The sequence below is a fragment of the Lepidochelys kempii genome, chromosome 10, assembly GCF_965140265.1.
Source record: "Lepidochelys kempii isolate rLepKem1 chromosome 10, rLepKem1.hap2, whole genome shotgun sequence".
Taxonomy (NCBI): Eukaryota; Metazoa; Chordata; order Testudines; family Cheloniidae; genus Lepidochelys; species Lepidochelys kempii.
In genome coordinates, this window is record NC_133265.1 from 79,521,771 (window position 1) to 79,539,482 (window position 17,712).

A 17,712-nucleotide genomic window follows, 5' to 3' on the forward strand; every position below is an offset into this window, starting at 1 on the left:
CTTTGGCTTTGATAAAAAGTAATGTTGTATAAAGAGTTTTAAAGGAAAGACAAGGTCTAAACAAAAGAAACAGTCAAAGGAAGTACAGAGCAAACCCACTGAAGTAAAGGCAATCTTCCAGGGGATTTTTTAAATTTTTTAATCAACACAATTTTTCCACAGTTTGCTAGATTCTCAGCAACACTAAGGTATGTGTTTCTCATTAAATTAATGAAGGACAGAAGAATAATCTTCACTCATCTATCCACAACAGCCGTGTTAAATCCAGTAACTCTCCTAATGCTCAGTTAGATTCCTAAAGTGATAAAATGCCAATGGTTTTTCTAACTCAAACACCTAAATTATCACTACTTGTAATGCAAAATAGCACTTGGAACAAGGAGGGATTTTAGAATGTATTGCAAGAAAGATTCAAAACACTTTTCTGAACTTTTAATACTGTTTTATTATTTGTTTATAAGTACACTGCTTTCTGCAAGGAATTTCCCCAATCTTTTAAATCAGATTATAGATCAGAAATATGCAACTCTCCAAATACAGCAGAATCCTCATTTATCCAGAGTGGCTCTTACCCTAACGTTTATGAAAATTTTACTTTCATCCCATTGGATAGAAAAGATCTCTCTAAGGCCAGATTTTTATTCTAATTCTTGTAATATAAACTCTCTAAAATTAGGATCACATATTAAAAACTATCACCCAAACAGAACTAAGACAACGACCTGCTATGCTATGCTTTTTAACTATATTTTCATTGTTCAGTATAATATACGCCACATCCTTGTGCTCCTTTAATGCCGTGGGTACACTGCTTAAGGAGGATGCGACACCCTTCTAAGGGAAAGGAGCACACTGACCACAATTTTATTAAAGACATAACTAATCGATATGAGTGTAGACAGTACTCACAGCAAAGGGCAAGTGCAGCCAGGCTCCTAACTGTTGGCAGCTCCTTGAGCTTAATGAGAAAGTGCAGGGACTTCTCATGGTTCGTAGATGGACCCAGACTACTAGTCTGCACAGCCCTGGCCATCTGACCCAGACCAGCATGTCTGACAATGTCCTACAGCTACAGCAGACACCAGGCCAAAACCTGGCAGCCCATAAAGTGGGTTTTTTGAGGTAATCCATCCCCCAACAGATTAAGGGCCAAACTGAAAGGTATTTAGGTGCCTAGTGGGATTTAGAAAAGCTCCTAAGTCCCACTGATTTCAGGTCCTTTTGTAAACCCCGCTCTGCACCTTTAAGGATCTAAATACCTTCGTATGTCTGGCCCTACCTTCCCCACCTGCAGAATGACCAAAGGCAGTAAGAACTGAGGGCAGGAACACAGCTATTAAGCCATAGGCTGTGTTGAGGCACTTGCATTGTAGGGAGCCCTTCATTGCTGGAGGGAAGAGGGAGCACTGATGCAGGAAGCAGTTCCTCCCTCTCCACTCTTCTGGTGGACGTGGAGGCAAGTGAGCCCTTGTGCTGCATCTCCCCTTGTGCTTTGGGAGTCCAAGGACTGGCCTGGTACCTGGCCTCAGTGCTGCATGCAAGCCTGAGCACAATCTGACCCTCAGAAACTAGTCCTCTTGTGAAGGCTAACTGCCCTCAGCCTGAGAGCAGACAAAGCTGTGATCTTTGTCATGCAGGGTGGTAGAAATGAAACCATCTCACCAGGCTGCCCATGCACTCTAGGAAACGCAGTGGGTTATTGCCAGTCACCACTCATATCAGCATCCCAAATACATCAGATGCCAGACAGAGCCCTAAAGCCACAGCTAAAAACCTCAGTCTGGTCCAGCTCAAAGCAGGGAAAATGAGGAACAACAGGGAGAGAATTTCAACAAGGGAGGGAATTTCAAAGATTCCCATTTGTGCCTTTCCAAATCTCCCCACACAAGGCTCAGTCCTACAAGCCAGCCAATCAGTGGGTTCTTTGGTTGCACTCCTGGCCCACAATCAGATGGCCCACCATCAGGGACGGTTGTGACTGGCTGGCCAACATGGAGCCCCAGAGGCTTGCTCTGGGAGTTAAAGGTGCTCAAGGCTAGGCATGATCTGGCAAAATAGGGGTCCTTGCTGTCCAAAAGGTTCATGGTATAATTTTTCCCATGGTGTTGCTCTCTGTTAATCCCAATGGATTGAGTCATGTGTCTGTTACACATCAAGCCATTTTCACATACCAGGCTCTTTTTAGAATTAATTTAATGACCTAAGCTATAGTCCCGACACAGGACTATTCATCCTGCACCCTGAAACCCACTCCGCTGGTTTCATCATAGCAGAATGGTAATGCATTCTCACTGTTAAATCACTAATCTTAGCTACAGAAAACCTACTAAGTGGCAAGCCATTGATTTATTTGTCTGAGAGTTCGTTTTGCAAAATGCTTCGTTGGTGAAACGTGGTTGGTTTTGCAGAGACTGAAAGATGCAGATAATCATTTAAATTGAATGAAGTGTCACACGAACACAGATAAAAACAGATTGTTTCCCCCTAACCCTCAGTATATGTAACATGAGCGGAGACCACACAGCACCTAGCAGGATCAGGGCCTACAAGTAGAGAACCCCTGCTGTGTAGAGCACAGACGTAGCAGAAATGTTCCCTTTTCAAAGGTGCTGGGCATTGTAAAGCTCCAGACTCACCCCTGCAGCGCCTCCTGCTGGTCATTTGGGAATTAGCTCCTTCCAGCACAGTGCGCCCTCTGCAGGCTGGTGATCTGCACAACTCTGGCCCCCATGTCCCTCACAGACCCTGGTGCCCCTTTCTCTGGGGTTCTGCCCCCTGGCAGTACCCCCACACTCTGCCTCTGGATCTCCTCATCCTGGGGAACCCCCAACACATTATCCCCACCTTGCCTCAGTCTGGGCTACTGCCAATCATCACCAAGCCCCTGCTCCCTGGGGCAAACTGTAGTGTAAAGGCCACTCATCATAGGCAAGGGAGTTCGGACCTGTTGCCTTCCTCTGCCTCCCAGTACTTCTATGGGCCTTGCCAGCCTGGAGCAGCCGCGCTCAGCCTGCTCCTTCCCCAGCACTGCACCACCCTCAGTACTGTGTCAGGCAGGCAGCCAGGCCCTGCTCTCTCCCAGCCTGGAGAGAGACTCCTTGGGATTTTGGCTCACAGCCTTTTTATACAGGCCAGCTAGGGCCTGATCGGGGCGTGGCCCAGCTGCAGCTGCTTCCCCAATCAGCCATCCCCAGCCACAGCCCTCTCCAGGGCTGCTTTTACCCCTTCTATTTTAGGAGTGGGGTAGCCACCCGTTACAGGCCCATACGTCCCATTGATTTCAGTAACGGTTGGGGTTCTCCAGTACTTGTGAAAGTCAGGACACTTGTATTTTAAGGGAGAGGATTTTAAAAGCACCCAAAACTCAAAATGACCTTTCAATGGGCTTTGATGCTCCTAAATCTCCAGGTGCTTTTTAAACTCTCTCCCTTAGGTGCTTAAATGTAGAGTCAGGAAACTAACCTAAGCTATGTTTTTGACATAGACGTCCGCAGATTCCATCCAATGCAGTGAACAAAAAGATATTTCTTCCTCTAAAAACCCTATAGCAAAGCAGAAGCATCTGTGTTATACTGCCTTACCTCAGTTGTTGAAAATTCCTCCTGGATCCTGTGTCTACAGACTATCAGGGCTTTAAGGAACGCACGCTGCATTGGCAGAGCTGGGCTCTTCAAAAGTTTGTTGGGCACTGCAAACAGTCAAGAGGTACAAAAACAGGTCAATAAAGAGTGGTAGGGGGAGCAGAAGTGGCTTAAGGTTGAAATGGGAGAAACAAGCATACATAAGCAAAAATCAGAATAGGAAAATCAATATGCACTGGATTAAAGGTACTATGGTGTTTACTCATAAATGTATGTGAGCAGTTTTGAAAGACACAACAGAACTATCCATTTCAATTAAGGCAGATGAGGAATTAGACAGACACCATTGAGCTAAGTATGAAAAGTGACTGCGTGTTTGTTGATCATACCATTTTACTGTCAAAGAAGAATCAAGATTCCTACAGACAGAACCCAGTCCTTTCTCCCCATCTGAGGTTTCTGTGCTTGTTTAAGCAAGGGACCACTTGAACAGACACTTGGCTCCACACTAGACCTTGTTAAAAACAGGCTGTTACAAAAGCGAAGCTTGGCCATGGGTTTCAAAACCGACTAGCAAGTTTATGGTTACCAACTTGAGACACCATAAGATGGGGCTAATATTCAGACATTGCTGAGCACTCTGAAAATCAAGTCGCTTCAAGGTGTCTCTGGTTGACCGACCAAAATTTGGGGGACTCAAAATCACTAGCCATGTTTGAAAATCTTGGCCAAGACCCATAGAAATGTTTCCATGATTTGTTTTTAAACTCCCCTGAAAAGTAGTTTTTAAAAATAGGTAAACTTTTACTGGAAATGTCTGTCACCCAACATTAAAACACTGATTACCTGAAACCAACTCAATTGATTCTCATTGTCCAGGCTTTGATAAGTGCAAATGATAAAGCCATCAGTATAAACACTGGATTTGGGCATTGGATTTCTGAATTATTCCTGTATTTATTATCTAAGGTGTTAATAGGAATACACAGCAAGGAAATGTTTCTGCTAACAATCGAAGACGTTTCGCTTAAACCTCTGGAATTCATTGCCATACCAGTTTTGCTACTGAGGGCAAGTTATGATCAGCACATAACGGGTATGAAAGAGTTCAGCTCTCATTTGCACTGCAAAAATAATGCTTTCTGTCATAATCCATCTCCTCCCTTATTCCCTGCAGTCACAACCAGGCCCTAGCGTAGGTTAGAGCAGCCATGGGGCTCCCTTAACTTGTGCTTTCTGCCTATGACCTCAAGGGGGCAATCCAGCAGCTGGAAATAGCTGGGGTACAGGAATGTCCCCCACCTTTGCAAAAAGCCCTAATATGATTCGTTCACTGGGGGCGCCTGCGCAAAGTGACCTAGACCAGATCTGAATTAGCATAAAAGAGCCATAGAGTAACCATGAACGGGACCTTTTTTGCCTACAGGAGCAGAAGGGAGGGAGAGCCAACACACACCCCACACACCATTGTGCAGGGCTAGCTCGTTCCCAAGCCCTGCACAAAACTAGCAGTCTGCCCTTGTTTCCAGCACCAGAATTGCTCTCTCCTTATACACAAGTACAAAATCTGTCCTTCCAACCATAGAGATGTCCCAGCAACAACAGGAAACACATGTTTTCAGGATAAATCATTTTATCAACTACACAAAAAGTTACACACAAGAGCCATGAACCCCTGCTGTTTTATGGCAGGAACAAAAGCGAATGGCAGGAATGAAACACCAATTAAACAAGGATCAGGTGACATTTTAGATAATTGATAAAGAAAAAAAGAAAAAAAAAAGAGATTACTGGGTTTATCCATTTACTGAGAAATCCGGGGGGCCGGGGGGAGAGGGTGAAACCATGTAAAGTGCCAGGTCCTGATTCTCTTGCTCAATTTGAAGAGAATCTACTTCATCAGGACTCCTCCTGGATCTCAGTGCTGCTCAGCGCCATCACAAGGGTCAGAATCTGCTCTTTGAAGATCGAAGGAAGAAATTATATTTACCAAGGCCTATTTTTAAAGGGATTCTTTTAGACTGTAGAAAACCCTATAGGAGCCCGAACCATATGGGGGGTTGACTGTATTTAAAGGGTGCCCTGTTGTCATCCCTTAGCACTTTATCTGAGAGATATCAGCTGAGTTTTCCAAAACTGACATGGGGATCAGGATGCCCATTTCTAATGGGAATGGGAATTCGAATCCATTAAGCAGCTTTGAACTTCTCACCTGTAAAATATTTCAGTGTCAATTTAAACTGTTACCAGGAAGAGTACATGGGCCATACTGCAGACACATCTAAAGGCCAGATTTTTTTTTTAATATATAAAGTATTTAGGTCCCCAACTCCCATTAGTTTAAATAGGAATTAGGCACCTAAATTCCTTCAATGAATCTGGCTGTAAAAGCCTAGTTCAGCACTCAGTAGCCCTCTCATTTAGAAAGCTTCCATTGAAATCATTGGGAGCTTGGCTGGATAGAGGACTGTAGGATAAAGCCAATGCCATGGAATGAATAATAACTGAAGAAGTTTCATCAATCTATTGCAGATTATTTTTGGAAATGCATGGAGTTTCTCCAAAGTCCTCAAGAGAGAGCGAGGCCAGAGTGCCACACACAGACTATTATTCATCAGTTTTTTCAATGATCTAGCAGAAAGGAAAGCAAAAGAAATATATGTAACTGGTTTTGTTAAGGGCTACAAAAGCCATTCGGCGCAAGGAAGGTTGGGATAGTGGTTAGGGCATTAGTCTAGTACTAAGATGATCTGTGTTCAAATTTTGCGGATGATATAAAGCTGGGAGGTATTGTTAATTTAGAGAAGGACAGGGATACCCTACAGGAGGATCTGGATGACCTTGTAAACTGGAGTAATAGTAATAGGATGAAATTTAATAGTGAGAAGTGTAAGGTCATGCATTTAGGGATTAATAACAAGAATTTTAGTTATAAGCTAGGGACGCATCAATTAGAAGTAACGGAGGAGGAAAAGGACCTTGGAGTATTGGTTGATCATAGGATGACTATGAGCCGCCAATGTGATATGGCTGTGAAAAAAGCTAATGCGGTCTTGGGATGCATCAGGTGAGGTATTTCCAGTAGGGATAAGGAGGTTTTAGTACCGTTATACAAGGCACTGGTGAGACCTCACGTGGAATACTGTGTGCAGTTCTGGTCTCCCATGTTTAAGAAGGATGAATTCAAACTGGAACAGGTACAGAGAAGGGCTACTAGGATGATCCGAGGAATGGAAAACTTGTCTTATGAAAGGAGACTTAGGGAGCTTGGCTTGTTTAGCCTAACTAAAAGAAGGTTGAGGGGAGATATGATTGCTCTCTATAAATATATCAGAGGTATAAATACCGGAGAGGGAGAGGAATTATTTAAACTCAGTACCAATATGGACACAAGAACAAATGGATACAAACTGGCCACTAGGAAATTTAGATTAGAAATTAGACGAAGGTTTCTAACCATCAGAGGAGTGAAGTTTTGGAATAGCCTTCCAAGGGAAGCAGTGGGGGCAAAAGATCTATCTGGCTTTAAGATTAAACTCGATAAGTTTATGGAGGAGATGGTATGATGGGATAACATGGTTTTCGTAATTAAATATTCATGGTAAATAGGCCCAATGGCCTGTGATGGGTTATTAGATGGGGTAAGATCTGAGTTACCCAGGAAAGAATTTTCTGTAGTATCTGGCTGATGAATCTTGCCCATATGCTCAGGGCTTAGCTGATCTCCATATTTGGGGTCGGGAAGGAATTTTCCTCCAGGGCAGATTGGAAGGCCCTGGAGGTTTTTCGCCTTCCTCTGTAGCATGGGGCACGGGTCACTTGCTGGAGGATTCTCTGCTCCTTGAAGTCTTTAAACTACGATTTGAGGACTTCAATAGCACAGATATAGGTGTGAGGTTGTTTTTTTTTTGTAGGAGTGGTGGGTGAAGTTCTGTGGCCTGCATTGTGCAGGAGGTCAGACTAGATGATCATAATGGTTCCTTCTGACCTAAATATCTATGAATCTATAAATTTCTCCTCTACCCCAGACTTCCAGTGCGCCCTTGGGCAAGTCACTTCAGGGTTGTTGGGAAGATAAATACATTAAAGATTGTGGGGCACTAGGGTAACGAGGTATACGTAGATCAAGATCAATATGCTAGGAAATTGGGACATATCATTTGGGGTCAATACTTCTGATTTTACATCTTTAATGATCTAATTTTAAAAATACAAAAAAATCTTTTCCTTAAATAACTGAGTAATTACAATCAATGGACAGCCCAGCATAGCTATAATGAAAACATTACATCAACAGCACATAAAAATGTCAGCGAACCAGAGCCGAAGTGCAGACAATTGCTGGTTCCCTTTCAGAGAGAGATTAGGTTTTCAAAAATTGGCCTGTCATTTTATTTAGAAAAAAATTAAAATGTTATCCTGTAATTTTGCGCTTGAAATCAACAACTGGCACAAAATGAGCAGTCAGGCCTCTGAATGTTTGGACTTTTAAGTCATTATTCTGAAGTCAAGTCCATTGGGACTTTATGTTCATTCTCGACACAGAGCCCTGATGGTGGATTATCAGGGGAAAAATAACCCTCATGCACACGGCAATCACTTCAACAGCAATTTCAAAGCCAAAGGGACATTGGCAGGCAAAACCCAGACACCCAGAGGTATCTCTGAAGGGGAAGAAGTCTTGCGGGCTATGGAGCAACTGGCAAGTCCACCCACTGTCTGGTGAAGTCTTTCATGGTCCCAACGCACCCATGTTATGGGGGTGGCAATCCACTGGGTGGATGCTCTGGTCTCAGCCCTCTGCAGCCCATTCTCACCTGCCTATTGTGCACGGCCATGCAAGGAACTGTGGCAAGTGTATGGAACCCCGGCACTGTCCCTTCCTCTCCCCACTCTAATCCTGCACAGTGGAGCTATACAGACACTGCTGTTTGCAGCTACAGAGTCGGGGTGTGTAGCGGGAAGGAGTGACCCCATTGAGATAATGGCACCTGAGCACCCCTCACAACTTTATGTACATTCCCTCCTGTGATTTATATGCTATAAACTAGGACTCAAATAGAGTGAAAGGCAGGTAAGCTGATCCACTGCAGCACTATGTCCTCCAAAACACCGAAGGTTAGTGCTTCGACAGTATCTGGGACTAGAATCTTAATTACATTGTTTGACACAACTCCATGTGCTGACTGTTTTATTTTGTTGGCACCTACAACAGTCCATGAAATAGCCAACCACACCCAAAGTATTAAACTGTTCTTGTAATGAGTCTTTCTAGTGACATGTACAAACCATCGAAGCTTCGTTCTTTTAGTTTATATGGTTTCTCTCACTAGAACTACAACATTATTTGTCATAGGCGTAGGCAGCATGGGCTTGATTCAGCCTGACTCAGAGACCTGAAGGCCAGAAATGAGCATCGTGATAATTTAGTCCGACCTCAGTGTGGCCTCTGCTTTGGCAACCTGTGATCACTGCAGGTGCCAACAACAGTAGCTTAGGATGGGGGTTTTCAAAAGTAATCAGCAACAGCCTAACTCTGCTCCAACTGAAGCACTTTTGAAAAGCTCACCCTACATGATCAGTGACGTATAGCCTCAAGCCGGTCTTAGACCAAGTGTAGCAACAACAGCATCCTTCACACTAGAAAGCCACCCTATTGCCTCATTCCTGATACAGGGTGAAATTTAAAAGTTACATTAAAACACTTGCAACCCCTGCTTTATTGGCGACTTCAAACAACACAGACCTTGTATCCCATACATCCTACCACTGCCAGGCTGCAGTATGACTAGGGAAACCACACACTCAGCTCTCGTCTGTGCACAAATGTCTAATTGCTTTGACTATATAGTGGTATAGTTAAAGCTGAGTACCCCATTATGTGAATGCAATTATGCTGATATACAGTTGCTTTATCCTGGGATAGCTCTTCTTGTAGGGAAAGAGGAACATGTTATACTGGTATAAGGCACCTTTAAACAAGTATAACTGCGTCCACAGCAGCAGACCATACCAGTGTGATTATTTTGGTTAAAACAAAAAACAAAAACAAAAAAATCACAGCTCTAACAGAAATAATTATACCGGTGCAAAAATACATATGTAGATGTGGCCTGAACTACAAACCCATGTATGTTTCTGCTATGGACAAGATTAGTGACAAGTGACATTGAGACAACTGAATGAAAAATAAGTAACTTCAAATATGTGTAAGTGAACAAATACAGCAGCATTCTAACAGAGCACAAAAGTCAAGCAGAAGCCTCTTTTAGGAAGCGTAAAGTTTCCTCTGTATTTTCATTTGAATACATTGCTGCTATTTATCACCTCTTTTGTCTACATTTATCTTGGAGGAAAAATATAATGAACCAAACAACTAAAAAGCCCAAGTCCAATGAACAGTTGAGCAAGTGACAAATTAACTAAATTAGATTGATGGCTGCTGATCCATAGCAGCGCTATCGAATCCTAATGCTACATCTCATTTTTCACCCAAAGGCCCCTCTCTCTTCTATTCCTGAACAGTGCTGTGTCTCAGGAATGATCTGTGAACCTGGAGACATCAACAAGAGTCCAGATTCAGTTTTTCCAGTCTGGTTTCCAAGCTTGCTAACGCCTGTTAGTCTCCAAAGAAATTCCTGAGATTGTAATCCAAATAAAACAAAATTGCTGACAACTGAACTCAGATTTTCATGAAATGCTGCAGTCAGGTCAAAACTGTTACTTCACGTTCCTTCATACACACTAAGGAAACAATCTCTGTTTCTCCTGCTTCTACACCCTTAATAGAAACCTCACTGGTCTGACAGGGTACGTCTTCATCTGATCCCCTTCTCCGGATCACTGTGTTTCCCTAGCACTCTATCCTCTGTAGTATTCTCAGTGACAGCAGCATTCAGACGTCCTCTTCCAGCATGCAATTTTCCCCTGAGCCTCTAGAAACCTTAATGCAAAGTTTTCCAACTTCATATCCATTAAAGCATTGGCAGGGCAGCCGAGAGAGAAACTTCACTTTAAACAAAAAAAAAAAAAAAAAAAATCTGTGTCTGCCAAGTTCTTGCTAAATCTGAGAGGGTTGTTTAATCAATTTCTACATTTCCAGTGGCATGAAAATTAAAGTGTAATGATGGCACTTTAAAAAATTGCCCATTTTCCCTAACACACACGAGGCTACCCAGCTATCGCATCTATCCTTTGTACTTCCCTATACTCCCTATTGGGGATCCCTGGAATACTGTAGATATTGGAGTAAAGGGATTTGCCCCACAGCGTCAAAGTTGGAAGTCTGAAGTTAGGAGCTTAAATTCATATTTAGGCATCTTCAGGGGTTCTGAGCACTCTTAAATCCCTTTGTCTTCTATGCTCAGCACCTCTGAAAATCAAGCCACTTATTTAGGTGCCTAAATGTGGCTTCAGATGCCTAGTTTTAGGCACCTAACTTTGAGAACGGTGACCTTTGTTATTTAAGGCCTAGGTAATACAACTGGCAAGTTAAAGGCTATCCCCCTAAACGGGCCTAAATCTCAACTACTACAACCCTGAAAGCAAAATACACAGGCCAAATTCAGAGGCCCGGGACTCCTCTCCCATGGGTGGGGAAAACACACTGAATATCCTAGTCAGGCCCTTGTCACCAGATCATGCTTTCAGCCACGTGGGGATGGCAGCTCACTGATGAAGCACAGAGAAAGGGTTTCAAAACCCACTGAGGCTGGGTAAGAGACGTCTCAAATCCTGCAGCTAAATAGATGGGGCAGTTTGCTCCTCCGTCTGCCTCACAAGCCCAACCTGGCTTTGATAGCATGACTTATATACACGCCTCTTTGCACTGGCTCTCCCGGAGCCCCACACAGTGGCTGAGTAGGTCGACCCTTTCAGTGAAGGGGAGGCTGACTGTGGAGGAGATAGCGAAGGCTAAAGTAGCGTTAATTTTCAGAGCGGTCTGCAGTTGCTTTTGAGCCCTTCCTCAAGGGAACATGCTGCCCAGTTACTACCTCACCACTGACCCCCTTCCCCCCCCCCACCCCCCGTTAGTCACACCCTGAATGCCTACAGGACCCAATCATATATTCATACACAAGGGTTTCCCTGGGCTTGGAGGTAGCTGCCGGTCCTCCGCTTCCCTGTTGCGTGGGGCCTGTTTCTGCTCCTTTGCGCCGTGTGCTGGAGAAAGGAGGATCTGGCCAGACGCCCTAGCAGATCCAGGCAGTTGGTTGGCCTCATAGAGCATCCTCACCTTTCCAGGAACCATCATTTAAACTTTCAAAATTTGTTCCAAGGCTTTCAATTGTTATAATAATGAAGTGAGAGACAAAACGAGAACATGACCCCAACCCCTATTTAATTTCACACAACTGTGCTAAGCTCTTCACTCCACTGCCTCTCTGGCCCATTTTATCTATTGTTGATTTCAATTTTTTCCAGGAAATTGTTCATTAAGGGTAAAAGCACCTGGCTTACAGTAACAGGGCACCAGGCAAAAAAAATCTGTCATCAGGGATGGGGAAGAACATTCATTAATACATCAGACAGAGCAAACCCATAATGAACCAAGGGACTGCAATGAAATGTCTTAAATATAATGCAGAAGAAGAAGAAGAAGAAGAAGGGCCACATTTTCTACTGGTGTAAATGACACAGTTCTGGTGAAGTCAATGTGTCAGTTTACACCAGCAGAGAATTTGGACCTAGCAGTTCAGTCTTTGGATGCAGATGGCATGAGGGTCACATGAATTAATTGAAGGGCAAATGCAGATCTCGTTATCTGGCCTCTATAGATGGCTGTGATCCATCTCTCTCCCGGGCCTTGCCCTTTCAAATTTGCTGTCATACACTGTTATTGTTATTCCCAAAGTCGTTACACTGTAATAGAGATAAAAGTGGTGGGCTGGTCTCTGGCTTTGAAGGAAATTTTAGAGCCAACACATATTAAGGTTTCCTGCACAATTGAGAACAAGTACATTTCTCTCTCTCTCTGTGTATTTGTCCACCTGATCAAGAATGTCACAATAAAAGCTACTATCTTTTACTTCCCCCTCCATAGCCGGCTCTCCCCTCTTCCCACTTGCTTTCAAACACCTGGCACTCAGAGGGAAAACTCATCAATCGGATTTTCGCCCACCTTTTCTCAGGAACACAAATGTGTTCGGGCTGGAGAGTTCCATATACCCTTTCTGCCCCTTTGCACACTAGGTCAGAATCTGCCCTGTTTGAGGTTAACAGTGAATGTAGTATAAGAGGGCCCCTCGGCACATACCCTCCTACACAAGACCAGCTGGAATAGGAGTTCTCTTATCCCCAAACCAAAGTCACATGATCCAAAACCAAAGTCAGACAATCCAATACCTTTGGAATTTGACCGATCAGGAAACAGAAATGGTTCCCAGACATCCCCAGAAGTTACAAGAATATTGCATCGCAGCCCACTGGTTTAGCGAGGTACTTAAACACATGCCTAACTTCACGCTCCTTGGACTTAATGCCTATTTCCAGCCCTAGGGATGCAAGATGTTTTCTTCAGTTCAGGCAAACCATAGGCCTTGGTTTAAAAACATGCTTAAATTCTGCTGTACCTTCATGTAGGCCACAGTCTTGCAAACACTTGCAGAGTTTATGCATGAGTCCCTTTGAGCTCAGTGGGACTATTCATGTGTATAAGTGCATGCAGGACTGGGGCCATGGTTTAGCCAGCTTGTGTGGACTGGGCAAATCACAATAGAACAATCATGCTCCAGCCTTAGCTTTGTTCTAGTCTTGTCCTAACACTGCTTAACAGAAAACTCCACAGGATGGCGTGGTCCTGCACAGTCACCCAAACAGAAGGGTGTGAAAGTGCTTTTGTTTAGTTACAATGTGCTAGGCCACCAGCATGACACCTTTCTGCATCTCAGCAAGGGAATTCTTTGCCTCTTCTCCATTCTACTGCTATTCCACACAAACCCTTGGGCTTGGGTTGCCATTTCTGGACCTGGGCTGGTCTCAGGCTTCGCTCCCAGTATCTCTGGTATGGAGAGAGCAGGCAATTGTGTTTGAAAGGAATGGGAAATGCTCCTCTCGTTTACTGTGCTGTTCTCAGTGGGACTGCAGGTGCTTCCACACATTTGATTGCAAAGATGGCAAGTAGACAAGTGTAGGGAAGTCATAGAATCTCCTTCACTAGAGGTTTTCAAAAAGACACTGGACAGCCATCTGTCTTGGAGGGTTTAGACCAGTGGTGGGCAACCTGTGTGGCCCGTCAGGGTAATCCACTGGTGGGTCGCGAGACAGTTTGTTTACATTGACCGTCCACAGCTCCCAGTTGCTGCAGTTCGCCATTCCCAACCAATGGGAGCTGCAGGAAGCGGCAGCCAGCACGTCCCTGCGGCCCACGCCACTTCCCGCAGCTCCCATTGGCCGGGAACAGTGAACCGCTGCCACTGGGAGCTGTGGGTGGCCGTGCCTGCAGATGGTCAGGATAAACTGTCTCACAGCCCGCCAGCAGATTACCCTGATGGGCCGCAGGTCAGCCACCACTGGTTTAGACACAAGTCCTGCATCTTGGCAGGGGGATAGATTAGATGACCCTTGCAGTCCCTCCTAACCCTATGACCCTTACCGTAAGGCTGACCAAAATTCTGCATTAGCAAACTTTCTCCAGCTGGAACGGATTAGTTGGAATCTGCCTAGCTGCTCAGAGCAAAGAAGAGCCCTGTTACTTGCAAAAAGTGATTGAGGATATGTCCCAGGGAGGAAATCACAGCAGTCCAGATCTTAATAGCACGCTCTTACATGTTACTTTTTTGCTCTAAGAAATCTAAAGCCTATCTTTGCAGATCTAAAGAAGAAGGGACAGAGGTGAACCTCAGACAAAGGAATGTTTTTCAATAACATGCGTGCCCCTCTCCTGCACTGACTAGACACTGATCCACAACCTCAACCACTGTTCAGCGCTGGTGTAAGCTTGTGGCCCTGTTTTATTTAACACCTGGCCTGTGGAAATCCTCTATTTTCCATACAAGCTAGTGTTTCCTCCCCATGACCTCACGTGAATGAAGCTCCCCACAGCCCACTTCAAGTGGCATTGCCTTTTGTCAGCCCTGGTTTTATAATGTTCCATTCCCTTGTGCACACTCAGCCAGTTCCCACTTCCCTCCTGTTTTGGGAGAGCCATTTCTCTACCCTACTAAGCATCCTCCCTCCTCTATGTCCTGCTTCCCCACACAATGCTGGCCAGAGATACTGCTGAATAATCCCATTTAAAATCACCAGCAGATGTCTTTCAGTATTGTTCCTCCACAGAATTCACTTCAGATAATCATCTCCATCAGTGCACTCAACCTTAATTATGCCTGGGTCCAGGGGGACCTGGGTAGCCTCCAGGCTCTTAGTTACAACTTTTAGCCTCTCCTGGGCCTCCAGGTATGCCAGCTGTGTGGTAGGGCAAAGGGTCAAGACCTTCAATGTAGTTGATTACCCCTCTCCCATGACAGAAGCAACACTTCTTCCTGTGTGAAAACGTTTGCAGGTATGAGTTTAAGGTGATCTCACTCAAAGGCAAGATGGGGGGTTTCAGCTATGGGCCTGCCACTCATTCGAGCTTTATTATCCCTTGCTTTATCTGAATAACCAATTCACTCTTACCAGCCTTAGCCTCCTCTTTTGTCTCGCACCACATGCCGTATCAATTTCCATTCCTCAGACACAAAGAACCGTAACTACATCTTGCCTACTCCAAAACCTCAAGAGTGGATGTTTTGTCTAAAAGATCTGCTCTAGGAATCGTTTTGGGGAAGTTCAATGGCCCATGTTATACAGGAGGACAGACTAGATGATCCGTGGTCCCTTCTGGCCTTGGAATCTGGGGGCAGCAGCATGCACTATGCCTGCACTTCATGAACCTCTTTCACAATAAAAAAAAAAAAGAGGCTAACAGTCCTCTTGCTAGATAGGGCACCATTAGTAAAACCTCTGGGCATTTCCAGCCAAGTAACCTTTTGTTCTCTCTCATTCCCACCCAATAACATTGAAGTAAAGATGGCTGTAACAAGGTAAGAGACCATACCAAACCCAAAATACACAGCTTGAACTTCCCTAGAAGGCTGGTCCATCCAGGTCTTCACATGACCTGCTGTCCCTTACTGGACATGTGAGTGAAAGCATGTAATGTTTGGCTAGACTTTTGACCTTATCCTTTCTAACTGAACAGTTCTCTAGCCTGCGCTGTCTGAGAGAACTTTTTCTTCCCCACGCTTTTCCTACGGTGCCTTTTGGATTCATATAGGATGGTCTTGCAGCTAAAGCACAAAAATGGGACAAGAGTTCAGAGTTCTATTCCCAGCTGAGCAGCAGACCTGATGTGTAAAGCAGAGCCTCAGTTTTCCATGTGCTTTTGTACATGTGCCCAAGTTCTCTCCCTGGGGAGAAGATGAGAGAAAGAATGAACCACATGTGACAGACATTAGTCACATCACTTCATGTACCACTGGAAAGTGCTCAGATACTTTGGTGATAAAAGTGATAAAACATGTATAGAATAGAATAGCACATATTTCGCACATGCAAGCTGAGGGCTGCGTATGCATATACCTTAACCTCTCACTGCCTCTGTTTTCCCATCTGTAAAATGGGGCAAATCCTTCTAAACCTCACAGAGGAGGTTATGAGGCCTCATTAATGTTTGTTAAGCACTGTGACAAGATGGCCGATGTTCATATGGTGGGCCCTGCACTTGCCTTGGGGGAGAGGGGACGCTAAGACACCACCCCCTGCCCCTAGACACCGAGGGCTCTGCTAGTGGCCCGGGAAGGTGACAGAGGAGGGGAGGGGTCTGGGTTTGCTCCTCACTCTGAGTCCTAGCCCCCCTCAATCCCTGCAGGTTTCTTACCCTCATCCCCCTTAGGTGGGGTTAACTTCGGTCCTTAGACGCTGGGGGGAGGAAGTCCCCTTGTCCTGCTAAGGCAGGGTCTCCCTTACTTCAGTTCTCACAACACAGCTCCAAGCTCCAGTCTTCACTCCTTCCTCTTCCTCCTCCTCCGACTGCCTGAAGAAGGGGGTTTTATTAGGTTCCTGACAGGACCCTAATTGACAATAGGTGCTCCAATTAACCTGTAGCAACTCTCCCTAGTCTACAGGGAACCACACCTTATATAGCCTAGGGCTTATATATTTCCCCTTTAACACTCTACCACTGCTCCCTAGCCCTCCTGTATCACAGCACTTTGAAGAGAAACAAATTCTATCTAAACACAAATTCATTGGCAGACCCGGAAATAGAACACTGGAGTTCCTGGGCCCCAGAGCAATGCTCAGTCCACTAGATCTCTACCTGACAGGAGGGCACAGTGGTACCATAACTCTGCATTTCCATGCTTTAATATTTGGGTTATTTTCAGTTTAACGCTAGCTTTTAAAATCCTGCCTTTAGAACTTTTTTTTTAAAAAGCCCACAAAATTCTATTAATGGGGTATTTTCCCCTCCTGTTACTGATACATATTTTCTGTACAAGCCGAACACCAGCTTCATGACATTATTTGGCTGGGAATTCAATAAATAATCTGCTATAAGAAGAGCTACAACCTTTATTACTTGATTTTTTTCCTCCCATGGGAAGCAGAGTTCAAAACAATCCCTTAACTAATGGCATTGTCACTGTGCTACTCTCAGTCCCTAGGGGTAGTTCTTCTCCTGGTTTTTAAATGGCTTTATAAAATGTGCCAATCAGACAAATGGACTCCTTTCTCCATCCCTCTAATATATCCTACAGTGCCTGAATACTGTGATGGCATTATAAAAATACGATAAATAAAGAGATACAGAGCTAGCAAGATCAGCTAGATAGAATGATAGATACAGAGCTAGCAAGAGAAAAGAGACAGAATGGTAGATACATAGATCAGTAGATACGTTGATAGACCGACCTTACTCCCAAATTTTGCCAGGAAAGAGAGCTGGATTTTGAGCTAACACAACGAAAGACTATTTTAGATCAATGACCCTTATTTTTGATGCATTTGGACTCTCCAGTATAATATAATAAGGGAGTGAAAACATTCCATCTTATGCTGAAACATCAGAGAGGTGTAAACGATCGTTTGGGAGGAGTGGGGCGGTCTTCGTTTGCATCTGTAACCCACCTCTCTAGGAACTGTCCTA

At 44.5% G+C, this 17,712-nt stretch overlaps 1 protein-coding gene across 15 annotated transcripts in view; it reads right to left on the reverse strand.

Moving 5' to 3' along the window:
* MEGF11 (multiple EGF like domains 11) overlaps positions 1–17,712 on the reverse strand; it is a 387,570-nt gene that overhangs the window by 280,413 nt on the left and 89,445 nt on the right. For all 15 annotated transcript variants that reach the window (XR_012154103.1, XR_012154102.1, XM_073304382.1 and 12 more), the window contains exon 2: positions 3,582–3,688. The gene's annotated coding sequence lies outside the window, so the exon portion shown is untranslated. The remainder of the gene's footprint in view (positions 1–3,581; positions 3,689–17,712) is intronic.